This window comes from Crocodylus siamensis, chromosome 4 (genome assembly GCF_052110815.1).
Source record: "Crocodylus siamensis isolate JL-2025a chromosome 4, ASM5211081v1, whole genome shotgun sequence".
NCBI classification, from domain to species: domain Eukaryota; kingdom Metazoa; phylum Chordata; order Crocodylia; family Crocodylidae; genus Crocodylus; species Crocodylus siamensis.
This window is the reverse complement of record NC_143398.1, coordinates 16268128-16291083: the sequence shown is the minus strand read 5'-3', so window position 1 is coordinate 16291083 and position 22956 is coordinate 16268128. Positions and strand designations below refer to the sequence as shown.

General features: G+C 41.6%; 1 protein-coding gene across 10 annotated transcripts in view; it reads right to left on the bottom strand.

Moving 5' to 3' along the window:
• Positions 1 to 22956, bottom strand: part of SEMA3A (semaphorin 3A) — a 468302-nt gene that overhangs the window by 408161 nt on the left and 37185 nt on the right. For 7 of the 10 annotated variants that reach the window (XM_090041876.1, XM_090041883.1, XM_090041875.1 and 4 more), the window contains exon 2: positions 16331 to 16407. The exons of the other annotated variants lie outside the window; for them this stretch is intronic. The gene's annotated coding sequence lies outside the window, so the exon portion shown is untranslated. The remainder of the gene's footprint in view (positions 1 to 16330; positions 16408 to 22956) is intronic. 10 annotated transcript variants of the gene reach the window in all.

The following is a 22956-nucleotide window of genomic DNA, read 5'->3' as shown; positions in this document are numbered from 1 at the left end:
CCTGAACTCTGAGCTTTGTATATTCTCTACATTTATTACTCTGTTGAAGTGTTTCCTAAAACCAGAATGATGCAACACAAAATCCCTTGTTCTATTGAAACCATAGACTGCAGAGAGACAGATATAGCGAATGTTGCTCTAATCAAAGAAAATAGGGGTAGACATTGGATCCGATCGTGTAGTCTGGCTATTTTATAGCTGTCCTGGCTCCTAAGGAAACGGATCTCTTTACAAACAGAACCTGTTAGAATGCAGACATTTTTGACATATTAAAAGTCTGCATTTGTTTGATCTTAACCAACAATCTGAATGTATGTCAACAGAAAGAAAGCACACATCTGCCCCAACAGGCATGTTTACAATCATTTTAATGACACCATTAGATGCTGTTTGCCAGTGCTCACTCATTTCAGGCTTTTATATATAAACCATGTGAGATAAGTTTACCACCTGTGCAAAATGGAAACAACCCATTTCAAGGAATAATTTTAATGGCATACACTGTATAGCTCAATAGTTTCCCTGTGTTTCCTAAGTTAATTGTGGGAGCACAATTACATTACTCTTGAAAACATAGGGTTTCTCTGTTCCCGGATAATGTTTCTGCTACGTTGTGGCTAGCTTAAGAATTAGTCTAAACAGATCTTTGCATGCTTGCAAGACATCCAAACACCTCTTAAAGCCTGGCCACTTTGGCAAAGTTGCCCAGGTGACAGGTGAGATTAGAAGCTCATTTGAGAAAGAGAGAAAGAGAGGTTTAAAAACCCTCCAAAAACATATCCCTGCTATGTTAAGACTTCTTGGATTTAGATATCTCAAGAAAGCTTAGATGCTTGTTTGAGACCCTGATCCTGTTCTCACTGATGTCCTTGACAAAATGCTAATAGCCAGTTCCAAAAAGCTATTTCTGTGCCTAAGTAGGTTTTTGGATGTGGCTTCTCGAAAATGTAGTTTAAATGAAAATTGCATATATTATGTGTTCTTGAAAAAGTCAAGAGAAATAGTAGCTACATCCATCCCAAGAAATCCTTGCTGTTGCATTTGCTAGTATAAACGCAGCTTAACCTCCAACTCCCTCATTACTACTGTTAATTCTAATTGATTTCTTTAGACAAAGTGTCTAGGAGCACTAGGCATTGACCAAGACCCAATTATGCTAGGAGCTGTAGGAACACAAAAAGAAAAGAAAAGAAAAAAGGGCTCCAAAGACAGATCTAAGTTTTCAAAAGGTGCTGATTTAAGAATTTAGCCAAAATGTCTAATTTCCACTCTTTCCAGAAAAAAAAAGAAAAAGTTACGTGCTGGATACTAGATGTTGTTTCTCAAAGCCAAGCTCTGACTGTAATTGAGAACCATTAGAGAGACAGAGTCGGCACATACAAATGTAATCTGACTCCTTTCAAAGAGTCTTGCAGAAAACTGTTTCAAGACAAACAGCAGCAGCTAAGGTGTGAACTGCAGGTCACCTGCCCACCTCAATGAAAATGTAAAAAAGAAAACAGCTGGAATCAAAACTGGTCACACCCCCATCACAGTTAAACTAGACATGTGCCTTAGCAGCAGTTTTCAAAGAAACTTCAGTAGGTACCAAGTAAGTGCCCCGAATACGTATTACTGCCTTAAAACTGCTCAAACAACATTCTTGTAAACATGCTCATTTATGCGTTTGCTTCAAATTGTGCTTTTGAAAAACAATTAAAATTAAAACCTCAAGGGAAAAAAAAAATCAGTCCCCTCCCTCCACTTTTTTTTCAGTTTTCAAAGCTGAAAAACAGGAAGTTGGAGGGATTTCAGGTTTTAAATGATTCTTTTTTTTAAATACTGGTGAAAACAGGATTTTTTTTTTTCCGGGATATAATGGGGTGGGGGGAGGGTGGAAGAAAAGACAAACCTGACCAGCTCTCCATGCACAACATAGTAGCTAGGCTGAAAATTTCCAGGATGATCTTCCCCTTGTACCTTCGATATTTCTGTCTCAACATTTTAGGTTATATTTCATTCTTATACATAGCACTTCCTCACCCTGGAAAATGAGGCATACTACTACCTTCATTATTCCCCCTCTGAAATAATGCTTTTGTGAAATGTGGATATCATATCCATATTAAGTACACTAACATTAGTTTAAAATATTTCAAAATGAAATTAAGAAAAATACCTTCTTGCAATGATTTTGCCCATTGGTTATCATTAAACCAGCCACAAACTCAGGAGATGAGATTTAATTTCTGGCCAGGGTGTTAACTAGTATCCTGACCTACAGGACATATTAGAGTCATCATAATTTGATCCCAATTCAGCATAGCACATGCTTAAATATTACTGGATTTCACTAGGATCTGGGTGTATACTTAAATTTAATTGTGTTAATAAGTACTTTGCTGAATGCAGGGTGGCTATTTCTGTTTCATAAACAACAAGTAAACCACTTGCTGTATATATGCATCCTTTTTGATATTTCACAGCTGGGTAGTTAAATCAAATGGATTTTTTTCTCTCCAAGCTGTATCAAGTTGTTTTTTTATGAAGGGTGAGGGGAAAGAAGGGAGTATTTATATGCATTTCATTGAGTGAGTTAAGCAAGCAAAGCTATGACACATGCTGAGTGTAAACCAGGTGCTCCTTTGCTTTACTAGCCTACTTAGAGTGATTGCAGGGACTCATTAAAGAGTTGGATCACCCATCACCAGCTTTGTGAACTTTCCATTTTGAGATGGTAAGTGAAAAAAACCCCTGAAATAGAGCGCCCTGTATTTTTAACAACAAGGCATTTTACCTAGGGAAGACTGACTAAAATACCCATCAGTTCTCTGATAAACTGGCAACATTATATCATTCTTACAGGATAGGCAATTTATTCATGACAAGTTTCTTTTATCTATGTTCAGTAAAAATGGTAACTACTAAAAAAACCCTTGGGTCACAAGACTAATGTTCCACAGCTTGCCTAAATTGCATTGCACCTGAAAGGAACGCACACATACAAATGTAATGAGATCTAATGTGCTTTCTACATTGTTTTCAGGATAATAAATATTTTACACTGGGGAACATACTTTTCTTATTTGGGGGAAGTGGCTTGTGATGGTTTCATAGTGGGCAATTTCTCTTTTCTATTTTTTCTTTCTTTTTAGTTCCATGAAACACCACTTTGGTTTTCCAGAGACTGTCATTCTAGTCTCTGTCCTTACCTCTCACTTTCTACACACTTGGTGTCTAACGGTGGGGAGCTGTTTGTGAACAAGCCTTTGGCCAACTAAAGGGATTTTATTTATTTATTAGATTTATATGTCACTATGCACAAAAAAGGGTCAGGGTGTCTTACAATAAAACATCTTATAAAGACAGATAATAATACTAAAATAAATAATATGTAAGAGAAGAAACTCCCAAGACAATGTTCCCAAACTTAATTCTTCCTGCTGAAGGGTTGTCCAAATAAAGAGGTCTTATAGTGCATCTGGAAGATGATCAGGCTTGGTTTCAGAATACAAGATGAGGCTGTATTCCAGAACTGAAGAGTGACTATTCACCATCCTCCCATGTGTTTTCAGAAAGCAAAACTGGTGTGTCAATGATATTTTCAAGAAGTTGTTCTTTGCTGAACAGAGAGAGTACGACGTAGCATAAGGGAGAAGGAAGAACCTAAGCAATGTACGGACCAGACCATTTCAGGCCTTTTAGTTTGCTTCTCTGATAGAAACAGTCTTCTCAGCATCAAACTCATACAACCAAATGTATGACATAGTTATGCATAGAATTCAAGTTATTCATTTATCAGGGCATTGTCTGAGATGACCTATTATGTGTGTTCACAAAGGCTAGGTACAGATATTCAAAGAGCCCAAGGCAAAATCTGTCCAAGCTACACAGCTGTCTCTAAGTGGTGTATTTTAGATCGGTAGTAAACAGAACACACATTCACCCTTGGCTGGGGGGGGCAAATCTTAGATCAGGTTCCACCATTTTTAAACCAGTCTATATGTGCTGAACTTCCATTCTGCTGCAGGTATAGACTGGTTTTGTGTGTTGAACTTCTGTTCCGTTATAGGTATAGACTGGTTTTGCACGCTGAACATCTGTTCTTTTATGTGTAAAGACCTGTTTCTGATCAGTTATACCAGTAAAAGTGCAATGTCTGTACCTGGCAAAACAGGCTATATCTAACATCAGCAAGTAAAGCCAAAAAAAAAAAAAAGCGAGAAAAAAGAAAGGATGTCAGAAAACACATGGAGAACTGATTTCATAGATTTCAAAGACATTAGGGCTGGAAGGGATCTTGGAAGATCATTGAGTCCTGCCCCAGGGGCAGGAAGTCATCTGGGGTCATAGGATCCCAGAAAGATAAGCATCTAAATTTCTCTTCAACGCATTCAAAGTAGGTGCTTGAACCACCTCCTATGGCAGGCTATTCCATACCTTGGGGGCACGGACATATAGGGTGTGATGTCTCCATTTGCTCCCAAAGCTTTGGGGCAGTAAGGGTCCTTATAATTTTCTCCCCACAAAATTCATGGGAACAGATTTAATCTCTCTAGCAGGAATGTTGCATTAGAGTTCATAGTGATTGAGCTGCGCTATTTATTTCTCTCTGCATGCCCTTTATGTGATAAATGCCAGTTTACTCTGTTGGAATAGAGTCAAAATCTCCAGGGAATGGAGATAAGAATATGCAATGGCAACATCCAAGTGTGTGACGATGCCTCAAATGAACAGAAAAATAAGGAGATAAAGGGGCCAAACCCTGAAGGTTTATTTATTAATAAGAGTTTATTAGCATAAGAGTGAAAGAAGTCTGTTGTGCACACAAACTTGAAGAGTTTAAAAAGATAAAATCCAAGAGTATCTCCCAATAGAGCTGTTGGGTTTGAGAACAAACATTTCTAGCACTTTATTTGCTCTGCCATCTGGCTCTATACACCTGGGCTACTCTCAGGCAAACTACTTCTTTGGCTTACTTTCAAATATTCTGAGAGAGAGGCGTCTACATTAGCTTCTTATACTTTAATGTTTGCCATAACAAAGCATCAGAAAAAGGATTTCTAGTCTCTTCAGTCTCATATCTGAGTGGCTCAGATATCCTTAAATGACTGACTTGTTCCTCTCTGCTACAGGGTTGCCTTATTTCTGATCCTCCTCCTCCTCCTTGGTGCTCTTCTTATGACTTGGTATTAAGGAAAAGGTGATGGTGCGTTAAGAAGTTGTTAGTTGCATTCATGCATTTCCAGGGACTTGAACAGGATGGGATAGAATTGCACTTATGCACCTAAATCCACTCAGACAGCCATAGGGAACCTGCACAAAAGTTTCCTAAGGCGCTCTGCTCTACAGCACCTTCAGCTAATAGCTGATTTAATGAGAGTTATTGTTTCCCCACAACTGGCCATTTAAAAAATGCTCTGCAGCCATGCATGTGTGTTATGTCATGGCTGTAGAGTGCTTTCAAGGGCCTTATTGCACAACAAATGTTAGTTGTGTAAGTGCCCTAGGTGGCTTTGGATGTAGCCCAAGGAGTATACATTAAGATTTACTTCTTGCCAATTTTTGAAAGTTATTAAACCCAGTAAGCCCAGTCATCTAGCACTTGTAAAGAGGGGTATTCTACCCCTTCTTTTTTCAGAGTGCCAGTTTCAAGGACCTACTAAACCACAAATGATAGGAACAAGTCTAGAGCACATCGCTTCTGGAACTGAGGGACGAGTCCGTGTCCGTAATCAATACGAACCACAACACATTTCCGTAATGAATATGACCCACAGCACCTTTCTGGTTTTGAACCAGATCAAACTTGGAACTGAATCAAGATCCAATTTAGCGGCTTTGGACCATCTCTACTTTTAACAAAAGAAGTCTGAGGGTTGGGGGGAATAACTGAATCTGCTGCACATGGTACAGCCCAAAAGCCACATAAAAATTCCAACGGAAACATTATAAAGCTGATTTTTTCCTAAATAAATGGAGATACGCATTCTTTCCAGTCACACATTTTTCCACCTATGACAGCAGATGACAGCTGGATTATGCCAGACAACCTTTTGGTAGCATTTTATGTGTTTTCTTAAAGAAAGAAGTATCAGGAGTAAATTATTAGAGAGGAAGTGATATCAGCCCCCACATCTCCCAGCACAGAAGAGGCAACTCCCCGCACCCCCCAAAATAACAGTTTTATAAAACCGCCCCCTGCACTTTAGCTGCATATCTTTTCTCTGTCCACCACAGCCATATTTTCTTCACGCCCCTTAATCCTGAGTTAGCTTTCCTTAATCTACAAAAGTCTAGACCCGTTCACCCTCTGTATTTTTTTTCCTCCCTTTAAAGAAACCATAATAGCCTTTTTCTTTTTTAACTGTGCCTGGGACACGTTGAAAGATATCTTCTAAGATTTCATTTATGATAGCTCAAAAAACGTACGTCTCCCTAACACTACAAAGCAAGCTAATGGTTTTAAAAGCACAGCGATGAAAAGCCTGGCAGGAGGGGCCACACTAACTACATATATGGATCATGGAAGAGGGTACAAGAGGTCATATACTTTTTGAGAGCGACAAGATCAGTTAGGGTCGCATTGGTTACAGCCAATTGCACAGCGGCATTCTTTGCCATTCATCCTCCTCCAAGTCCCTAATTACAGGCTGCACAATCAGAACCAAAGCGCTAAGTCGCGGAACTGTATTGTTCCATGGTGAGGGCTCAGCAAAAAGACAGGAATCTGATACTTTGTCACAGTTTGCAAACAATGTGGCTGAACCACCTGAGGGGGTCACGTTTTTACATTCTGAGACAATTTATTAGTAACGGTGCTTGTCACTTAGAAATCCCCCAAAAGCTCCTTACTTCTCATATGCTATTTGAAGGCAGCTTTTGCGCAGAGGTGGTTTCAGAAAGAAGCAAGTAAAGCACGAGATCCATCCACTCGAAGTAATTTGCAAGAGAGCACAGGATCCTTCATCTTAAGTCCCTCCAAACCTTTCCTTCATCTTTGCTTAGAAGCTGTCTGTCAGAGTTTCAAAACCAAATGACAGACTCTGGTCAAACAGTGCAAGAGGTAAAGGTTTTGGGGTTCTTTTATGCCTTATGCAGTATGGGTCTGACACAAAGTTCACTGACATCAATAAAAAGTCCCCTCTCTCTTACCTATTATGAATTGGGTGCTAAGCACCAGCCAGGTGCTCCATGCTGTAAAGGCTAGAGGAAGACATGATCCTTGCCCCATCAAGCTTATAACTATAGTCTTTGGGACAACTGAGCCATCTTCCCTTTGTATGAAAAAGAGGGAATGCTAAGTCAGGTGAAACAGCTCTACAGTGATGCCTTAACCTCATTCATCTTGGTTTCTGATGCAGGATCATCGGCGATATCCTGGAAATCAAGTTCATGTGATGTGTTTGAAACTTGTGTGTCCATGAAAACAAGCAATAAGGATCAGGGCAAGAAAAAACCCTCAGTTTTTCTTATTCCTTATGACTGTGAAAATGCCATTGAAATCAACAGTTCCAGTCCTGAAAACTTTTGCTTCTAAGTGTGAACATGTGCATAGCTAAAGGGCTATTCACATAACCATAAGGATTTCCAGGACTAAGACCTTACATTTTATGCAGACGTATAAAGTATACTGCATGCATTAGAAATACATTACTGTTCAGCCAATCATTTTTTCCAAGTGCTGGAAGGGGTTAGAGAGAATATAATTTTTTCCATTCTTAAATAACACATGCAAACAAGATAAATGGCATTTACCTGAGATGCTTTTGGCCAAGTAATATTATCTTTCTTCATCTATCTGCTTTTTAAATCAAGCATATTTTTCTTTTCATGTTTTTTGGCCTGTGTTCAAGAATTTATCATTTTATAACCATTGTTTTTATGACATGATACTGTGTACTACCATCTGGGCACAGTTACATTGGCCTTGTCCATAACTGTGCTAAATGAAGGAGGTTTTGAAGTTTGTCACATTTCCTGAGGATTGTGTGGGTGATTCAAAAGCTGTGAATAGGGGGATTTAATGTAATAATTAGAGCATGAAAATTCAACTAGAGAGAAACACAACTTCTAAGCAGATAGAATTTCAATGCTCATTTTGGGAAAAAAAAAATACCAGCAATTTTTTTTTCCAGATTAAATTTCATAAAAGAAAAATGCAACGATTAAAAAAGAAAGTCCAAAGGGGCAAATATTTTCCAGGACATCTCACGTTTGAAAATGCAATCTTGCTTTTACATATATGACATAGGTTTCATAAATGTTGTGAATATTAGAGCTGGCAGATGCTTTTTTGTCAAAACAATGACTTTCCAAAAACACCAACGCATTTATTTTTTTCCTTGAAAAATTTTAGAGTCAGATCCTCAGCTGAGGTAGTGATCTAGTGCCATTAAAGTCAATGAACTTGCCTCATTCATGTCAGCCCAAGCCAGCTAGGGACAGACATTCAAAAAGCTAGAGCCTGAATTGATTCAATCTTTGCAGGTTAGTCTAAGCCTACCACCACCCAGGCCAGGAGCTGGGGGGTAAGGGGGTGCTAGAGTGCACCTTTGCCTGCAGGGAAGCTGTGCTGGGGGTCGGGGTGTAGCATACCCTGATAGTAACCTGGCCAGGTAGGGGGAGCACTGCCTGGCACCCCTCCTTGCTACTGTAGGGGCAAGGTTGCAGCCAGAGGCTGACTGGCATGGCTCCCTGATGCAGAGGGGGCAGGGAGGGGGGTTATCTCCCCCTCTGCCTCCTCTGTCCCCAGGAGACAGCTACTGCCATTGCCGATCACTCCCTGCATGGGCCAAGCAGCAGGATAAGACCCCTCCTGCGCCCTCTGCCAGATACCAGAGGGAGGGGGGAATAACCCTCCACTCTGCCCCCTCCCCCCATCTCCAATTGTGCCTCTGCCCTGCTGCTGGAGCGGCAAGGGGGCTGGGACCTGACAGGGCATCTGCCCCTGTCATGGTGTCCATGGACTACTGTTGTGGCTGTGGGAAGGTGCCTCCTGCAAAATGGTGATCGGTGGCAGAAGGGTGAGCAAGGTCGATGGAGCACCAATTGCCTTCCATCCACTTTGCTGGTCACCAGTCCTATGTGGTAAGAGAGTAAATACAGTACTTACATGTTAAAGAGGCAATTGAAGACCTTCTGCTTAAAGTAAAAACTTTTGTATAGGCTCTTTTCTGACCTTAATTTCACATTTCAGCCCAGTCTACCAAGGTGCTGAATAAGTGAGTATGACACAGGTCTGACACACAAGTGCTGGTAAGAGATGGGTCTTACTTAGCACCTCTCCCCTGCTGCCGCATTTCTTGGCCTAGGGCTCCACTACACTATTCTGTGTGCGTGGGGCTGGGGAGGGAAGGGCCAGGCTCCAGGGCCCAATTCTAGTGTGCAGGGGTGGGGCCCATTTCCAGGGGCCAATACCAATGCATGTGACTTTATCCAGCCTGCAGACTGGCCTGCATTGCTCAGCTGGCCAGTGGGGCCAAATGCTTAAGCACCACTGGAAGAAGGATCGAATGTAAATAAAAACATCATACCAGAAACCAGAAATTATAGCTACAAACAAATGAATGAAACACAATGGAAAAGATGAGAATGGAGGGAAGGTGACTTGGAGCTGAACTACACTGTGTTATCACAAGTGAGTTGCTGGCAAATCTCTCCAGCAAATTTTATTGTCTGGTTAGTTTTAGAAACATAGACAGCCAGTCATCCCCCAGCCTGTCCTGGTGCATGGGACTGTTCTGTCCTAAGTGCAGGACTTTGCACTTGTCCTTATTGAGCCTCATGAGTTTCCTTTGGCCCAATCCTCCAATTTGTCTAGGGCACTCTGAATCCGAGCCCTACCCTCCAACATATCTACTGCTCCCCCCAGCTTGGTATCATTTGCAACCTTGCTGAGGGTGCACTTTATTCCATCTTCCAGGTCGTTGATGAAGACATTGAACAAAAAGTGCCTCAGGATGGACCCCTGGGGCACTCCATTTGATGCCAGCTACCAATTAGATAGCAAACCATTAATAACTACACTCTGAGCCTGATGCTCCAGCCAGTTTTCTATCCACCTTACAGTCCATTCATACAGCTCATACTTTCTTCGCTTGCCCGCAAAAATATTGTGAGAGACTGTATCAGAAGCCTTGCTAAAATCAACCACATCCACTGGTCCCTCTGCATCCACAGATCCCATCATTTCATCATAGAAGGCAATCAGGATGGTCAAGCATGACTTGCCCTTGGTGAATCCATGTGTCATGGAAAATTTACATGTATGCTGACAATACAGCAGTTAAATTGACTGCTAGGAGCATGCGCTATGGAAACAACCCTAGCATGTTCCCCCTTCATGACCTGCAGGCCTGTCACTCAAGCCTGACCTACTTTCAGAGAAGCGCAGGCTCTGTTGTCACAGAGAGCTTGTTGCCACGCATGCCCAGCATATGATTGGAATGAGGTAATCCCTCTAGAAAGTTTGGTCAGCCAAGCAGCCTGATTGGCTATAGGACTGCTTTAAAAGATTGACCAGCCCCTCCCTCGGTGGGGAGATCGCGTTTGCTGGAGACAGAGGCTGGTGTTGCATATTTCTACAAACTGGCTCTCAATCCATTACACCTGGCTCCAGTTTCTCTTTTGATATTCATTTTGTTCATTGATTTAAATAATAAAGTCCACTTTAAGTTAATAAAATGAGCCTTGATATGCATTGCATTTTCTGAGTTACCATTGTAAATGCTGGTCTTCCAGGGATGGTCTTTCAGTCAGGCTTCTGGGTCTATCGATCTCTCTCCCTTTCTGTGAGCTCTCGATACGTCTTTATCTCCGATTGTGCGCTGTGTTTGATATATCGATTCTTCGGCTCTTGGACTGTTTGGCTTGATTTTGACCTCGGCGTTGGAACATCCTACGGACTCTGATTTTCTACCTACCTGACTATTGACCCCGGCTTCATTCTCTGATTACGATTCGTCTCATCCTCGTCAACTTCGGGCGCATCTCTGCTGTACCATACCCCGGTTTCCGACCTCGGCCATCCTCACGACCGGCACCACACTTCGTTCTTCTCAGCGAGTTACAGTTTTGTTACTGTTTGTTTTGTGTGTTCACCCATTATGAGCTGTTGACCAGCCCTGAGACTTAACCAATGGGCAGCCGCACCTATCCGGGGCTTCGGCACCAGGGGTAGAACGCACGGGCTTGTTGGGGAACCTCGTGGGCCAACAGACCCCTTTGTTGTTTGCTCGTTCATCCGTTCGTTACTGTAACCGAAGAATTACCGTGCCTACGCGCCACCAAGTGTAAGTTAAATAAATTCCACCTGGTTTAAGAAACAAACGCACCTCTGTGCCGCTCAGAACTCCGCTGCCGCTAACCCCAACCTGTCCGTCGGCTTTCCAATTGCCACCTCGTTCCACCATGACCCTTCACGGGGAGGGTATCCCAACACCATGCTGACTGTTCCTAATCACCTTTTTCTCCTCCAAGTCCTTACAAATGGATTCCTTGAGGATCTGCTCCATGATTTTTCCAGGGACTGAGGCGAGGGTGAATGGTCTGTAGTTCCCTGTATCCTCTTTTTTCCTTTTCTTAAATATGGGCATGGTATTTTTCCTTTTCCAATCATCTGAAATCTCACCTGATCGCCATGAGTTTTCAAACATGGTGGCCGATGGCTCTGCAATCACTTCAGCCAACCCCCTCAGCACCCTCGGGTGCATTCCATCTGGCCTCATGGATTTGTACACATCTAGGTTTTCTATGTAGTCCCTAACCTGTTCTTTCACCACTGAGGGCTGCTCCCCTGTTCCCCAGACTGCCTGATGCAGTAGTCTGGGAGTTGATCTTGCTTGTGAACACTGACACAAAAAAGGCATCAAGTGCCTAGCATAAGCTCAGTCAAGTAATGCTACTTTACTGAACTAAAATGACTCTGCTTGATAAATACTTTTGAACACAAGAAGATGCATGTCAATGTGGTGTTTTATTTACACATCCTTTTTAGTTCCTCAAATTAGGATATCTCTAACATCCTGGTGGGCAGACAAGTGATACCTCGATCATCTTCACTTTCAAACTATTATAAAACCAAGACATACATAGGACTTCTTGTTCTAGCATTTGAAGTTAAAATGTTATCTAACCTTAAATAAATGTTCCTGTGACTTTTCCACCTGGACTCAAAAACAAGCAAACTAGCAATCCTTACTTTCCATATTTCTACAAACTGGTTCTCATTCCATTGCACCTGGCTCCAGTTTCTCTTTTGATATTCATTTTGTTCATTGATTTAAATAATAAAGTCCACTTTAAGTTAATAAAATGAGCCTTGATATGCATTGCATTTTCTGAGTTACCACTGTAAATGCTGTAGAAAATGCTATTGTGATTTATAAGCATTTTTTCCACATAGTTAGTGAAAGCATTTCTGTTGAACACTGATGAATGCCGCTACTACTGCTTTCATGTTTCATTTGATTTGCATCTTGCTTGTGACTGTGACTGTAGATATAACCCTATCTATCCTCTTTTGCCATGTCTCAGGCAATTGTTTGTGATACAAAGAAAATTAAATTGTCCACAATGCATTGCAAAGTGTTTTTGATTCCAGTAGGTGTTTGGAAGGTGTCTCGGCTAAAGTTGTGCTCTGTTACTGCAATTTCAATCTGAAATCATTTCAAACACATGCTCCCAGTTATTTTGGATTTTTACCAGTATGACTGAGTAGATTGTGTCCTCCACCCTTTCTTGTTTTTGCTTTTTTTTAACTAGGGGGCATATGCAGATTGATACACACACGCTACAGTTTCTTATACATACTCAAATAAACACCTAAACATCAGTGATTTATTACACTGTCAAACAGGAATGTCGGATTCCTCCCACTTAAACATATGTTTCTTTGTATTGGCTGATAAGTGACTTTACTTGGTTACCACCCTCCTCCTTTCCTCACATTTACCCCTCCATCTTAGACATTTTCTTCCCTCCGGGGTGTGGTAATGAAGCCGAGGAAGGTTATTGTGATACAGCATCTCCTTTTACTAAACAGATAGGCTGGTTTCAACAGTTTTTAATTATAAGTAGGGGAATGCCATATGGTTTGTTAGCACTGTGTATGTTTATAATAAAGGACAAAATATTGAACCTCTACCTAATTTTAGACACAACCCCATTGCTTCTATTACTAAAAAGGAGCAGCAGGGAGAGATAGCTTCAAATGGCTATGTGATAAAGGAAGTGCAGTGCTGAGCGTTCACTAAATTAAAGGCACGTTCCGTGTAAAACTCTTAAAACTTGTTTCCTCCTCTGATGGAGATTTCTGATGCATTTTAACTAAAAGAATTACTGGAAGTATTGTCTTATCCTGAAAGATAATATTATTAACATGGAGCGTAATGGTTTCCATGCAACACAGGTTATTTGCAGCTTCAGAGTTATCAAAATGCTGTGAAGAAAACGAGTTTGGTTCTCCCTTGGGAAGCATGAGATTAGGGACTGAATTGGGGTCAGACTGTGGCAATGCTGGGTCATTGCAATCTAACTTGGACCGATACGCTCATCTCCAAGTTCAAATCACAGGACGGTTCAGAAAAACAAAAGTTCGCTGCCGGAGTCAAGCCATCCAAAGAAAGCTAAGCGATACGGGATCAAAGCCCACCTAATGCACCTCCAAGCAGCATCCCATAGGCCAGGATCTAATCTAAAGAGCTAAAGGCCAAAAGAGGCCAGTAGATCATTTAGGTTGAGCAGCTTGTGTATCACAGGGCTCTTTAATTTCACTCCAGTACTGAGCACAGTAATTTGTGTTTGGCTACAGGATGTATCAGATGTACTGGTGTATATATGTCATGAACACCCCCTCCCCTCCTCTCTCACACACAAAAATGCGACCCCCTTAGCAGTCATAGCAGTGATACATCTTGGGTTAAGGATTTTATTCTCTTGATTAAGGTGACTTTCACTGATATTGGGAGGAACCTTTCTCCCTGCCCAATTAGGGCACAATCCTGAATTCTGGGAAGTTCCAAAAGACTTGGACAAATGACAGTAGACTTCCCTGGGAGTTCTCAGGCTTAACCCTTGACACAGAAGTAGATGAGTAAAGTTTACTAATGTGGTAGTTCCATCGTATGGAAGAGAACTATTCACGTAGCCAAGGGTATTCACATACTTCAGATCCGATAGGCTCATTGATCCAACTTTACCCTCTCTCCCTGCCCCAGCTCAGCTTGACCTCACATATAGATCCATAGATGTTTGGGTCAGAAGGGACCTCAGCAGATCATTGAATCCAACCCGCTGCCCTAGGCAGGAAAAAGCACTGGGGTCAGACAACCTCAGCCAGGTGTATGTCTAGCCTCCTCTTAAAGACCCCCAAGGTAGAGGAGAGCACCGCCTCCCGTGGAAGCCCATTCCAGATTTTGGCAACCCTTATTGTGAAGAAGTTCTTCTAATGTCAAAACCTAAATCTGCTCTCCATCAGTTTCTGGCCATTGTTCCTAGTTACCTCAAGGGATGCCTTGGTAAACACAGTATCTCCTATTCCTTGCTGTCCTCCCTGATGAATTTGTAGGCAGCCACAAGATCACCTCTCAGCCTTCTCTTGCGAAGGCTGTAGTGATCCAGGGCCCTCAATCTCTCCTCATAGGGCTTTGTCTGCAGGCCCCTTTACCTTCTTCTCCGTCTTGCACCCACAACTCTCCCACCACTCCTTCCCATGTTCCCTTCACTTTACTTTTCTTTCCATTTAGCTTACCCTAGTCTCCAAACTATTATGGAACTAACATGACATTTGCAGCCACGCTGTTCACTGCTTCTGTGTTATATCCCTTCCCTGCCACACTATATCTGTCTGGTCTACCTAATATGTAAACTCTCTGGGACAGGAGACTATCAGTGTTTGTACAGTGCATCACATACTGGGCCAAGATCCTGGTGAGCTTTTAGTACTACTACTTTAAACATGGATGTAATTCAGGGTAATTTTTAAGCACTTACTTAATGTTAGGCAAGGTTCTTTGAGTAGATATAGTATCTTTTATTAGATCAACTGAGTACTTAATGTTAAACACACTTTTAACTTTCACTGATGATATAAGTACATGCTCAAGTTAAGCGTGTGCTTAAATTCCTTCCTGGATGGCATTCCTGAATGTCTGAAAGATCATAGCCTAAATTGGCATATTTCCTGTTTCCTAAGCATTTAATCTTAAACCAGTGTTTTACAGGCAGTGCAGGAACTATTTTCCATTCATCTGAGGATGCAGTAACATATGAAAAATAATTAAACAAGTTGTTTAAAGCACCTGGGCTCAAGGAAAACTGGGTTTCATACTAGATAAACTGTTTATACTAAAGTGTTACTGAATTCTCAGACTGCAGTGATTAACATAGTTTATTTGTAAACAGGATGGGTGATTTAGCCCTTGTTCAAATAAAGTGACGCAAGTTTATTTACTTAATTTCCACTTGATCTTTTCTTTACATCATTTCCGTAAAAATATGTTATCTTTTCCTTGCATTATTTACTCTGCAACAATTACATCATATATGTGCATAAAGTACCAGGAACTCTATTTTGAGAATTCGAACCTAAGAAACAATTTGCAAAGAGTTCTTTCTTTCTTTTTTTAAAACATATTTCACCTTCTGCCTATTCATGGCGAGATCTTGAAAATCTCATGTTTTCCCTAATTCAAAAATGTTCTCAATTTTTTTCAGCAAATAGGCCTTGGTCTGCAGATCATTTGTGTATAGCTCACTTTGAAGAACGCAACATGGTATTGTTTCTGTTCCAGGTGATTTACTTTATGGTATGTACCTAACCAATGTAGCATGAAATATGAGTGTTATGACTCTTATATACAATCACATAGGCTTGGAAATGTGTTCCTGGTAAACATGAAAGCTCTTAAAGTTAAGAAAAGGTTGATTATGTAGGCCAAGCTGTGAGAACCTAATAGGTTCCATGTATACCCCACACAAGGGACATTGAAGTCTCTATTCAAAGAAGCAGAGACTACTTCACTTGTGTGCCCAGGGATAGGTATATCATCCTGAAGTTGCAGAGGTACTGGCTTTTCACCCAGCACAAACCTAGTTACACTAAGAGCTATGTATATTAAGTATACTAATGTATACTAAGAGGGTAGACTGCCTCTCAAAGCGCGACCATTTCAGGGAAGCATTATGAGGTACCCATTTGGGACCTTTCTAATAAGTCAGATGCTGATAGGTGGAGAGTTTGGGGAACCATCTGCAAGACCTCCCTTCCCTTAATTTTCACCCATTTTTATAGACTATAACTGTAGCCAAAGTGTAAAGGAAAGATTTAAGATAAAATTTAGAGACTTACCATTTTGGCTTTGATCCACATTCCATGGGGATCCATGAGACTCTTCAAATGAACGGTTCAATCATTAGGATATAAGCCTGGAAATCAGGATATCTGTGTTCAACACCTTGCAATGCAACAGAATTTGGCAAGTCATATAGTCTTTCTATAAGGAGGGGAAAAAGAACACACCTCTACCTTCTTCACAGGGCTAAGGTGAGGACAATACATCAAGGAAGAGCCCAGATGTTATGTTAATAGGGATCATATAATATGTCCAATATAACAGAGAATTACCAAAGACTGGAGGAAGGACAGGAGATAATTGTAAACAAGGAAAATATAGCTGAAAGTAACAATCATCTGGCGAAACACAGACCTAGGATGAATGGACATACATCCCACAGAATGCAATAAGGACTTGAATATACTTATGATCAAGCCCCTAGGAAAAACAGAATGAGACTCTGAAATTTTTTTTTAAACAATCCTCATAAATAAGGTATATTTGTGGAAATCAGTTAAACAAACTTAGCCAAGGTTTCTTTCTACTTTTTTCTATAACATAGTTACACATTAGTGATGTTGTTTGTTCCTTAGTCAGTTTTAGCTTCCAGTCCATCTATGGCTAGCATAAGTAAAGTCACCACCCTGCCTGTTTTAGTTTTGTGTACAAACTATGCTAAGATGGAAAGCTAATTTGTTAACTGTTAATTTACCTTGGCCTACCAAAACACAGACATGGATCATTGTGTATTTGTAAGAGTGGGCATGCCTGATAGGAAGTTCTGAACATAGGCCACACAGCTTAGAGGGAATGCTGTCCAGATTGTAATCTTACCTGCTACAAGCCTCTCCAAATACAAAGGGCTTATGTTGCTTAAAAAAATGGCCAGGCTCAGGCTTTGGCAGGCCTCAAAGGGTAAGGAGTTTCAGAGCTGAGAAGCAACAACCAAAAATGATCTCCCATGTGTTTTGGCCAAGCAAACTTGGTGCACATACGATACTTGCAGGAGTTGCTCTCAGTTGACCTTAGGGATTATGATGGAGTATGAAGGAGGGGGAAGTCTCTGAGTTATGTAAGAGCCAGGCCATTTAGGGCTTTATAGGTCAAGACCAGTACTTTGAATTGCAACCAAAGCGCTACTGGAAGCCAGTGCAGTCTCTGGAACATTGGAGTTATGTGTTACTGTTAACCCACCCCGGTCAGAAGGTGGGCTGCTGCATTCTGCACCAGCTGCAACCTCCAGATGGTCCTCAAGGACAGCCCCACATAGAGTACATTGCAGTAGTCTAGCCTCAGGGTTATGGAAGCATGAATGGTAGTGGCTAGATCTAAATCTGAAGGAAAAGATCACAGGTTTCACAAGACGGAATTGGTAATAGGATTTCCTAGCCATCCTTGACACCTCAGAATGAAAGCGCAGCAAGGGGTCCAGGAGCACCCCAAGGCTGCAGACCTAATTAATAAGGGGAGGATGAACCCCAGCAATAATGAGTGTCCCAGCCATGCACAAGTCATGAGATCTACCCACCACCACCCATTATCTCTGTTTCATTTAGATTCAACTTTAATTGGTTCGTCCTACTAGTAAGAAAGAGAACTGGTTGAGGCTAGAAGAATGGTACCAATTACAGCAGAATTAATGTCATGGAGCATTGACTGTATTGTATAGTAATTGTTCTCATCATGAGGGAACAGGGTATATGCTATTAAATAACTTAAATTTTCACATTCTTTCTTTGGAGGTTGCGTCCTACATATGGTATTTGCAAATCAACATTAACAGATTCACAATGTGTGGTGTCTGTGTGTGAAAAATTCAGGCCTTGCTCCAGATGGGGCATGTATTACCAGCAGTTCTTGTGTCTGAATGTATGCAATAAATTTTCTCCTCTGCATCAGAGACTCCAGCTATTTCAAATAATTTTCTCTCTTTTGGAGGCTGTTTACTGGAATATAAAATAAATTTATTCAATTATTTGTCTTTACAGAAAGCTCTATAAGTCTTTGTCCTCTTTCCCCAGTATGTATCTAGGCTTCCAAGAGCCCCACAGCTACCAGTTATCAGTGTGTGATAGGTGTGCTCAGAGCATACCTACTTCTATGCCTAGAGTTCATAGATCCAAATGGCTGGAGCGAGGAAAAAGGGAAGTCTGAGGAAGCACAGAAAGCAAAATCATTTGTCCTACAATTCTCTCAAAGAGTTACAAGACATAGAACATATATTTTTATGGGATTCAAGCCTTGTAACACGGCTGGAAGTCATATCATTGCCTTGATCATTTTGGGGGAGGTGCTAGAACCACTGGGACCTCCCAGTAGACAGAAGCCAGTAAATGGAGCTCAAAGCACTCTTTCTAAATGGGAAGTGTGGATAGTCAGTTATTGCTTGAGGCCAGGCAGCACTAAATCACTTAAAACTGTGGATAGCTTCTTGGGAGTGGTGGCCTATTTAATAGTCCTTAGGTGTATTTGATGCATGAGTTCAACCCAGTTGGCATGGTGATTTTTAGATGTGAATTCATGTGTACTAGAAATGGACAGGCATCAACAACCACTACATGCAACTGAATTTCATTTGCTGCCATTCTACATTGAATTTGGATTAGTGACCTACAAAGCAGTCTACAATATGGGTGCTCAACCTTATTTCATGTCTGTCTTGCTTCCCTAACCAATCCCAGGATCCTTTGTGACCATTGGACTGAAAGTCACAAATAACTCTTGATGAGAAGGGATGGAGCTGTAAGAAGTTGTTGGAGGAGTATCAATAAGGATTAAAACTTCCAGTTGGTGAGATTTTTGCAGAAAGCGGTGGGGTGATATTGGGGGATGATACTAGTAAGCCACAGGCTAGACTGTGACGAGAAGCTGTTGCTGCTGAATCAGTCTCTTCAGCTGGCATTTCCCAGCACTTCAAGCTGAATGCTGAGCAGGAGCAAAGGGAACAGGAAAGGACTGAAGATGTAAATCCAGCCTGGGTGAAGTAAAGGCAGTGGTGGGAGTAAGCTGCTCCTTTCCTTTCCCCATTGTGACTTTTACTGGGTATCAAGTATCAGGCTTCCTCAACCAGCTAATTGAAACCTAGCAGGTATCCCCTCAAAAACACATTGGAGTCACGTGTGCCGGTTGCGATGTGCTGATGTTAAGTTTGAAGCTGAGTTCTTGGCTTTAGGAGAGATGCATTTTTTCTCTTAGCAATGTCCTGTCTCCATGCCTGTTATCTTATTTCTAAGTATAAGTATTCCCGTTTTTATCAAGGTCTTTGAAAGCCTCAGACCAAAAGTGTAATAAGTCTCATAGATTTCATAGACATTAGGGCTGGAAGGAACCTCGGGAGATCATCGAGTCCAGCCCCCTGCCCAAAGGGCAGGAAGTCAGCTGGGGTCATAGGATCCCAGCAAGATAAGCATCCAATTTACTCTTGAAGGTGTTCAATGTAGGTGCTTGAACCACCTCCGCTGGCAGGCTGTTCCAGACCTTGGGGGCTTGGACAATAAAGAAATTCTTCCTTATGTCCAGCCTGAAACGGTCTTGCAGGAGTTTGTGACCGTTCAACCTTGTCATCCCTTGGGGCGTTCTGGTGAACAGATGTTCCCCCAGATCCTGGTGGTCACCCCTGATAAACTTATAGGTGGCCATCACATCACCCCTGAGCCTGCACTTTTCCAGGCTAAAGAGTCCCATGGCTCTCAGCCTGTCATCGTAAGAGCTGTTTTCCTGACCTCTGATCATGCACGTGGCTCTCCTCTGGACTCTCTCATGCTTCTCCACATGCTTTTTGAATTGTGGAGCCCAAAACTGGACGCAGTACTCCAGCTGCGGCCTCACCAAGGCCGAGTACAAGGGGAGAATGACGTCCCGGGATTTGCTCGAGAAGCATCTATGGATGCACGCCAGCATTTTGGTCGCTTTACTAGCCGCAGCATCGCATTGGAGGCTCATGTTCATCTTGTGGTCAATGATGACCCCCAAGTCTTTTTCTTCTGTAGTGCTATCCAACGTAGCACTGCTGAGCCTATAAGGAAGCTGCAGGTTTTTCCTCCCAAGGTGGAGAACCTTGCATTTTTCGGTGTTAAACACCATGAGGTTCTCATCTGCCCATCATCATATTATAAATTGCATCATAATACTCCTTAAACTCTTCGCTGTCTATTCCATATCCTATAATTCTATGGTAGTTCATGAATATTCATAAAGTATTAATTAAAGCAGTTCCAGTAAAACAAGTATGTGTTACTTCTTGCTGATATAGTTTTAGCCAAGGGAGAAATCCTATGGGACAAAGCTGATTTAAAGGCTATGTGGTGATACTGGCAATACTACAACCTGCTTTTACTGTGAATCTAGGCAAATGAGCACTGAAGTTCATCTGTCAGTGACTGGGGTACTATTTCTGTTTGCTTTTTGTAACCTGCCTGAACTTGAAGCAACAGGTCACTCATCACTGTGTGTGACCATTTGTGCAAGCAAACAAGAGGTATGATTTTGAAAGTAAATCTTTACCAACAGTCATAAACTACTGAGAGGCCATTTCAGGCTGGACATAAGGAAGGATTTTGTTACTGTCCGAGCCCCCAAGGCCTGGAACAGCCTGCCATTGGGGATAGTTCAAGCACCTACATTGAACACCTTCAAGAGCATATTGGATGCTTATCTTGCTGGGATCCTATGACCCCAGCTGACTTCCTGCCCTTTGGGTAGGGGGCTGATCTCGATGATCTCCCGAGGTCCCTTCCAGCCCTAATGTCTATGAAATCTATGAAGTGTCCCACATTTCCCTCCCCCTGTCAGTGTTAACACTGCAACATGTATAGACACCATATCATGTTGAGTTAACATAGCTACACAGTTAGGACCTCCTGGCAAACTGTTAAAAGCTAAGACTTATTTTAAAAACTTAAAAACTTTGGTGACTTTAAAAAAGGTTACGGGGAAAGGTTGTTAAGCTAACAAGGTGAATAGTCTGAGTCTAGTGATGAAACACTGTATCTACATACTAGTGATTACCTGCTGTTAAGTATAACCCTGTTGTATGGGTAAGAAAGCCTAGAGCATTTTGTTTAATGGAAAGTTTCTTTTCACTATTACACATTTGATTTGCATCCAGCACATGTGGAGGCAAATTCTGCTCGCTTCCTCCCTGAGTTAATTATGAATTTATGTCACAGTAGTACTCATGGACAACCTCCAAGCAAGCTTAAGTATAGACATTCAGAAAGCCCAAGCCTGAACTGATTCAATCTTTACCTAGTTCTATCAGAAACGGTTCAGGGTGCTTGTCCCCACTATTCCTCTTAGATGACTGTTCCAGACCTCATTTTTAAAATGTCTAAAACTGTAATTTTCAGCCTATTTTGTTCATTTCTAGTTTATACACATTTGTTCTTCTGCTCTTACTATTCCTGGCCATGCCCAAACGAGCGCAGCTGTGCGGTATGTGGTGCCACAGACACATCTGTGGCGCTACATACTGCACATTCAGTTTTTCTCCATTCTGCAAGCGAGCAGCATGGAGGGTCAAAAAAACCTGCAGACAAAAAAAGCAAAGTGGTGCACGCACAGGCCGCTCAAAAGCAGAGCCTGGCCTCCCAGAGCCATGCTGTGGCTGCCGGCCAGGCTCTGCACAGCAGGATCACCACGAAGGTCCCCAGGACCCCAAGTAAGGCTTCTGGGGCCAGCTCATTGCTGGTCCCAGCCTCCCTTACCCCACCCAGGGTAACTTGCCACATGCCAGAGTGCACGTGGCATGAGCCTTCCCCAGGTACAACTAAGCATTGGCCAGGTGCGCTGCAGCTAGCTGTCTGCAGGGACCCAAATGTCCACACCAGATGTGGGCGCAGCCCTTCAGTTCAAACCTCCTTCTCTAGAGTTGAATCCTCTGATATATTTATAAAGAGTAACAATCTTTACCAACAGAGCTGCCTGAGTTGTTTGTTACCAAAAGAGTTAATAAACCCCCATCTCATTAAACCACCAATAATAAACATTAAAACCCAAAAGGATGGCATTAATTTAATATTATTATTATTAGCTTGTTTCAAAGACTGCCACCTCAAGACTTTATCATGCATTTTAAACAAGGACTCTGACAGATGTGCAGAGTGTATGTCATTTCAAATCCCCACTGTTTCATCTGTAATTCAAGATGCCTCATTTCAATTAAAAAAAAAAAATCCGGCTCCTTTTTTTTTTTTCTTACAAATCACATTTCCACAGAGTGAACTGCATTATATTATTTCCTTCTTCACATCCAGACTGTTGAACCTAATTAAAATGCCTAAGATTCTTTTTTCTTCATTAAAAGAATGCATACCATAAAACTGCAAAGCAGAGAAGATCCAAACATACTGCTTCTTAAAAAATAAACATTTTCATACTTAGGCTCATGAAGATTAGAAATGAAAGCTGAAGAGAAAAAATAGATTTGTGAACTGAAAAGGTGGCATCCGAACACTGCATTTTGTTCAAATGAGTGAGGACTTGATTACTTTAAAAGTCCAAACTACAGTAAGATTTTTCAGTGGTATGGACAATGATTTGACCCCTGTTCCAATTTGGTTCTAATTAGCTTGAAAATAAGCACGGGGATTTTTATTTTCAATTTCAGTTTTCTATTTTTCTGAAAAATGTTCTGTGGAAC